This window comes from Delphinapterus leucas, chromosome 9 (assembly GCF_059928025.1).
Source record: "Delphinapterus leucas isolate spDelLeu-1000000601 "Yukka" chromosome 9, BTC_Dleu_Yukka2, whole genome shotgun sequence".
NCBI classification, from domain to species: domain Eukaryota; kingdom Metazoa; phylum Chordata; class Mammalia; order Artiodactyla; family Monodontidae; genus Delphinapterus; species Delphinapterus leucas.
The window spans coordinates 75,362,960-75,369,110 of NC_143137.1; positions in this window are offsets into that span (position 1 = coordinate 75,362,960).

The window sequence follows — 6,151 nt, forward strand, 5'->3', positions numbered from 1 at the left end:
CTCAGCGGCTATGGCTCACGGGCCTAGCCGCTCTGCGGCATGTGGGATCCTCCCGGACCGGGGCACGAACCCGTGTTCCCCGCATCGGCAGGCGGACTCTCAACCACTGTGCCACCAGGGAAGCCCCTGTGATGTTAACTTTGATCACTTGGTTTAAGGGGTGTCACAGATTTCTCCAGTGTACAATTACAGCTGACCCTTGAACAACGTGAATTTGAATTGTACAGGTACACTTATACATGGATAATTTTCAGTAATAAATACTACAGCACTACATGGTCCTGGTTGGTTGAATCCGAGGATACAGAGGAAGCACAGATACAGAGGGTCAGCTGTAAATTATACACAGATTAACCCCCATGTTGTTCAAGGGTCAACTGTACAAATTTTTCCCTTTGTAATTAGCAGGTATTTTCTGGGGAGAGATTTTCATACTACGTTTTTTTCATTATTCCTCACACTTTTACCCTAGTTTTGGCACCCAAAGAGCCTTGCTTGTCTTAGTTAATACTATCGTGGTTCCCAAATGGTAATTTACAGCTTCATTTTTCACATTTAGATATTTAATCCACCTGTAATTCATGGTAATGTAGTATGAGGCAAGGGTCTAAATTTATTTTCTTCCAAATAGTCAATTGTACCATCTTGATCTGTCCTTTTTCTACCAAAATGAAATGTCTTTATAAATTCTCGTATGTACTTGGATCTATTCTGGATTCTATTCCTGTTTATTCATTCCTACGTACATTCTTCTATGTGGTCCTTGGAATAATTTCATCCACTCCTCCCAAACTGCCCATCTTGTAGGGGCTATTATAAGCAATTAACAAAACCCTTCCCCCTTTTGTATGTTTATACATATATATATTTTGGGTAAGGACTGGAATGTTTATACTAGTACTACTAGGTCTTCCCATTCAGTAATGTATAAATGGATTCAGGATCCATGTATACAAGACAACAAATGTTTTTAGTTTTCCTTATTTCTTCTTGACTTTTGCACCTAGTAAATTTATATTAACAAGTGTAAACCCTAAATAATTCTGAGAAACCAGATCACACAAACCATAATTTAAAATTTAAAATTGTATTACAAGTTCAATTAGATATGTGTATGCCTTCACAATAATTTTTAATGTAACAGTACTTGAAAATAAAACTAATGTCCCTTTTTACATTTCAAAAAACATTTGCCATTGTGATGTCTCTGCTGCACTTGATTTTGTAAATATCAAATAGAATGCTTCACTTATCTGATACCAGGGATTCCAGTGTTTCAGGTAAATGAATTTTCGAGGTGACTTAAACTCCAATACCTTTATAATTTTTTTTCCTTTTTTTTTTGGCTGCGCCGTGCAGCTTGCAGGATTTAGTTCCCTAACCAGGGGTTGAACCTGGGCCCCTGCGGTGAAAGCACTGAGTCCTAACTACTGGACTGCCAGGGAATTCCATAATTATTAAATTGCCTTTTCTCTTCCTTTATTAAACAGATTTATATTAAATGTGATTCTTAATCCCTTTTTAGGGTCATCATCATTGAATATAGTTTCAGCCTAGACCCCTTCTGTCATACCCCTTTTATACTTCAGCTTTTCAGTTTAATTTGATGGAAATTTTGGACTGGGAATTTCCTAAGTTAATAGGCCTCACCAATTATTTCCCTATGTTAATTCACTCATTTATACATACATACATTTATTGGACACTTACTCCATCAGGACTTATAGGTACTATAACTATTACCTCATTGGTTACCTAATCATTTTTGCTATTTTCAAATTGCGGGATACACCAGAGAGAAACAGTACCAAGCTAGATATGTGTGGATCTTTTAGGCTTTGGGGGTTTTTGCTATGTCCCTTTTTTTGCGTGGTAAACTATACATAAAAGTTACCATTTGTAAGTGCACAGATTTGTGGCATGAATACATTCGTTGTTGTATAACCATCACCACCATCCATCTCCAACTTTTTCATCTTCTCCAACTGAAACTCTATATTCAAATTAAACTTTCTATTCTCCCTTTTATTTGTCCTTTTAATTTTTCAAAATTAAAGTGATCAGAGCCACATTCTGTGTTCTAAAACTGTCATGCTTCAGTTATTCATGTGTCCATGTTCACCTTTGAGGGGAAAGTAGGCCCTCTCTTTGAAGAGTCAATTTTTCCAAGTTTGTCAATTTTATCCCCAACTCATCATTAAAGTATGTTGCCAGTTACATTCCCTGTATCAAGGAAGTATCCTCTCAAATTTACAAAGAAGCAATATGTGTAGTAGTCTGAAAATTACGCCATGAAAATGTATGCCTGGATTAAATTATCATCAGAGAGATACAGTAGTCCCTCCTTTCACACTTTCTGTAGTTTCAATTACCTGAGGTCAACCATGATGCAAAATTACTAAAAATTCCAGAAACAAAGAATTCTTAAGTTTTAAATTGTACGCCATTGTGAGTAGTGTGATGAACTCTCGCACCATCCTGCTCAGAATCTCCAACCATCAGCGTCATCATAGATCCAAGATCCAGCATCACCTGAAGCAGATGATCTTGCTTCTGACCTATCAGATCAACAGTAGCCTAACAATGTCTGTCATTCACCTCAATCTCATCACATAGGCATTTTTATCATCTCATATTATCACAAGTGTAATTACAGTATAGTATTTGGAGAACACATTCATGTAACTTTATTTCAGTTTATTTTATATTGTTTTGTTTTGTTTGGCCAAGCTGCACTGCTTGTGGGATCTTAGTCCCCAACCAGGGATTGAACCCGGGTGCTCGGCAGTGAAAGCGCGGAGTCCTAAACACTGAACTGCCATGGAATTTCTTACAGCATATTGTTTTTTGCTTTTGTTTTCGCTTTTTTGGCCGCGTTGGGTCTTAGCTGCAGCACGTGGGATCTTTTGTTGTGGCGTGCGGGCTTCTCTCTAGTTGTGGCGTGTGGGTTTTCTCTCTCTAGTTGAGGCACGTGGGCTCAGTAGTTGTGGCAGGTGGGATCTTAGTTCCCTGACCGGGGATCAAACCCGCGTTGCCTGTATTGGAAGGATTCTTTACCACTGCGCCACCAGGGAAGTCCCAGTATATCCTTTTAACTGTTCTACTTTATTATTGTTAATCTCTTACTGTGCCTAATTTATAAGTTAAACTTTATCATAGGTATGTACATAAAGAAAAAAAAATGTGTAGTACAGGGTTTGGTACTACCCGTGGTTTCAGGCATCCACTGGGGGTCTTAGAATGAATACCCCCAGGATAAATGGGGAACCGTACATACCTAGATTGCACTTCATAGAGTCCTGTGAGGACTCACAACTTTCTTTTTAAGCTTGTGAACATCGTGCTGATGTTTCCTGACTGGGTAGCCTTTTTAGGGTCACTTGCAAGCACGTGTAGGGCAGAATTAGTGAAATCACTTTAAGTATACAGGATTCCATAGTATGCATATTTTGTACCACTATTATGTTGTCCTCGCCATTATTTTTTATTAGTTTTTTGGCTGCATTGGGTCTTCATTGCTGCACACGGGCTTTCTCTAGTTGCGGCGAGTGGGGGTTACTCTTCGTTGCAGTGCGTGGGCTTCTCATTGCGGTGGGATCTCTTGTTGCAGAGCATGGGGTCTAGGCATGCGGGCTTCAGTAGTTGCAGCATGCAGGCTCGATAGTTGCAGCACATGGGCTCTAGGCCACACGGGCTTAGTTGCTCCGCAGCATGTGGAATCCTCCCAGACCAGGGCTCAAACTGTGTCCCCTGCACCGGCAGGCAGATTCTTAACCACTGTGCCACAAGGGAAGTCTCACCATATTGTTTTTGAAAATTGTTACCTTAATTTCATTTTGAAATAATTTTGTGGTGTAAATAATTCCAGAGTATAGAAGCTTATTTTCCTTCAGTAATATCTCAATACCTTTTGTTTCAAGAGAAGACCTCCCTTTCACATACTCTTGGTGGGAGTATAAACTGGCAAAGCCTGTTATTCCATTTACTTGTGTATTTGCTTTCTTGGAAGTTACTTAAACCTTTCTCATTTCCTATATTCATTACTCCTCAGTGGTATCTCTCTCATCTTACCTTTTAATGTGTCTTTTGTATAATTAAAAAATGCACTGATTTTAATCATTGAATCCACTTAATTTCAAATTCAGTTCAGTGGGAAGAAGAAAATCCATACACTCGAAACATTAAATATGACATTGGGGTAGACCTATTTAGAACAAATAAACCTTCAACTTACATTATAAATAATAGTCTCTTAATTGCCATAATGAAGCAATATACATGTGTGCCTCACAGTTCTCAAGGTGCTATTAAATTCAAATGTTCTAAGCAGTAATATTTAAAAAAAGCAGCCGAGGAAATACAATTATTCTTCTTGAATCCATGGGCAATGTCTGTATGTTACGTGCTTTTACCTTAAAAGAGATGTATGCACAATGTCTGTGAACTTATATTGTTTTATACGTGCACTTTACCTAGGAAGACAGTTTGCAAGTATTTTTCAGATTTTTTATCTTTAAAGAGTCAGGAACATGCCTGCCTCTTTTTTTTTCTTACTATTTGTTAGTTATTTAGTTGTGTCAGGTCTTAGTTGTGGCATGTGGGCTCCTTAGTTGTGGCATGCAAACTTTTTAGTTGCAGCACACATGTGGGATCTAGTTCCCAGACCAGGGATTGAACCCCGGGCCCCAGCATTGGGAGTACGGAGTCTTAACCACTGCATCACCAGGTAAGTCTCCATTTTTTCAGATCTTTAAGGGCTCCATGACCCAAGTAAGATTAAGCAGGAACCACTGTTGTAAGGAGTTAACAACAAAACAACCACCACTACCACCCCCCTCCCAAAGTTATTTCTACCTTTCAGTGAGTTAAAAACACTATTGTAGATTTTTACTTTAATACTGTAGGGGACTTCCCTCGTGGGAATCCACCTGCCAATGCAGGAGATACAGGTTCAATCCCTGATCTGGGAAGATCCCACATGCCATGGAGCAACTAAGCCTGTGCACCAGAACTACTGAGCCTGTGCTCTAGAGCTCACGAGCCACAACTACTGAATCCCATGTCCCTAGAGCCCGTGCCCCGCAACGAGAAGCCACCGCAATGAGAAGCCTGTGCACCACAATGAAGAGTGTATGTATAGCTGATTCACTTTGTTATAAAGCAGAAACTAACACACCGTTTTAAAGCAATTATACTCCAATAAAGATGTTAAAAAAAAAAAAGAGTAGCCCCTGTTCGCTGCAACTAGAGACAGCTTGAACGCAGTAATGAAGACCCAATGCAGCCAAAATTAAAAGAAAAATACCGTAGGAACTCTCCTACACTGTTGGTAGGAATGTAAACTGGTACAGCCATTATGACGAAGAGTTCCTTAAAAAACTAAATACAAAGCTACCATGTATGAGACTGCAATACTACTCCTGGGCATATATCCAGAGAAAACCATAATTCGAAAAGATACATGCACCCCAAAGTTCATTGCAGCACTATTTACAGTAGCCAAGACATGGAAACAACCTAAATGTCCATCGACACATGAATGGATAAAGATGTGGTGTATGTGTATATATATATACACACACATACACACACACAAATGGAATATTACTCAGCCATAAAAAAGAATGAAATAATGCCATTTGCAGCAACATGGATGGACCTACAGATTACCATACGAAATCGAAGACAGACAAGTATCATATAATATCACTCATATGTGGAATCTAAAAAAATGATACAAACGAACTTATTTACAAAACAGAGACTCACAGACCGAAAACAAACTTATGGTTGCCAAAGGGGAAAGGGCGGTGGGGGGAGGGATAAATTAACAGGTTGGGGTGAACATATACACACTACTATATATAAAATAGATAACCTATATAGTACAGGGAACTATACTCAATATTTTGTAATAACCTGTAAGTGAAAAGAATCTGAAAAACAGTATGTTTTATACACACACACACACACACACACACACACATAAAACAGTCACTGTGCTGTACACCTGAAACTTAAGACGATATATGTAAATCAACTATACTTCAATACAAAAAAAAAGAAAAAATTGTCTTGGATTTTTACTTACCCATTCTCCCCAGCAGTGCCGAGCCCTCGGTTATTATCTTTGTCCTCTGACCTCTTTTCT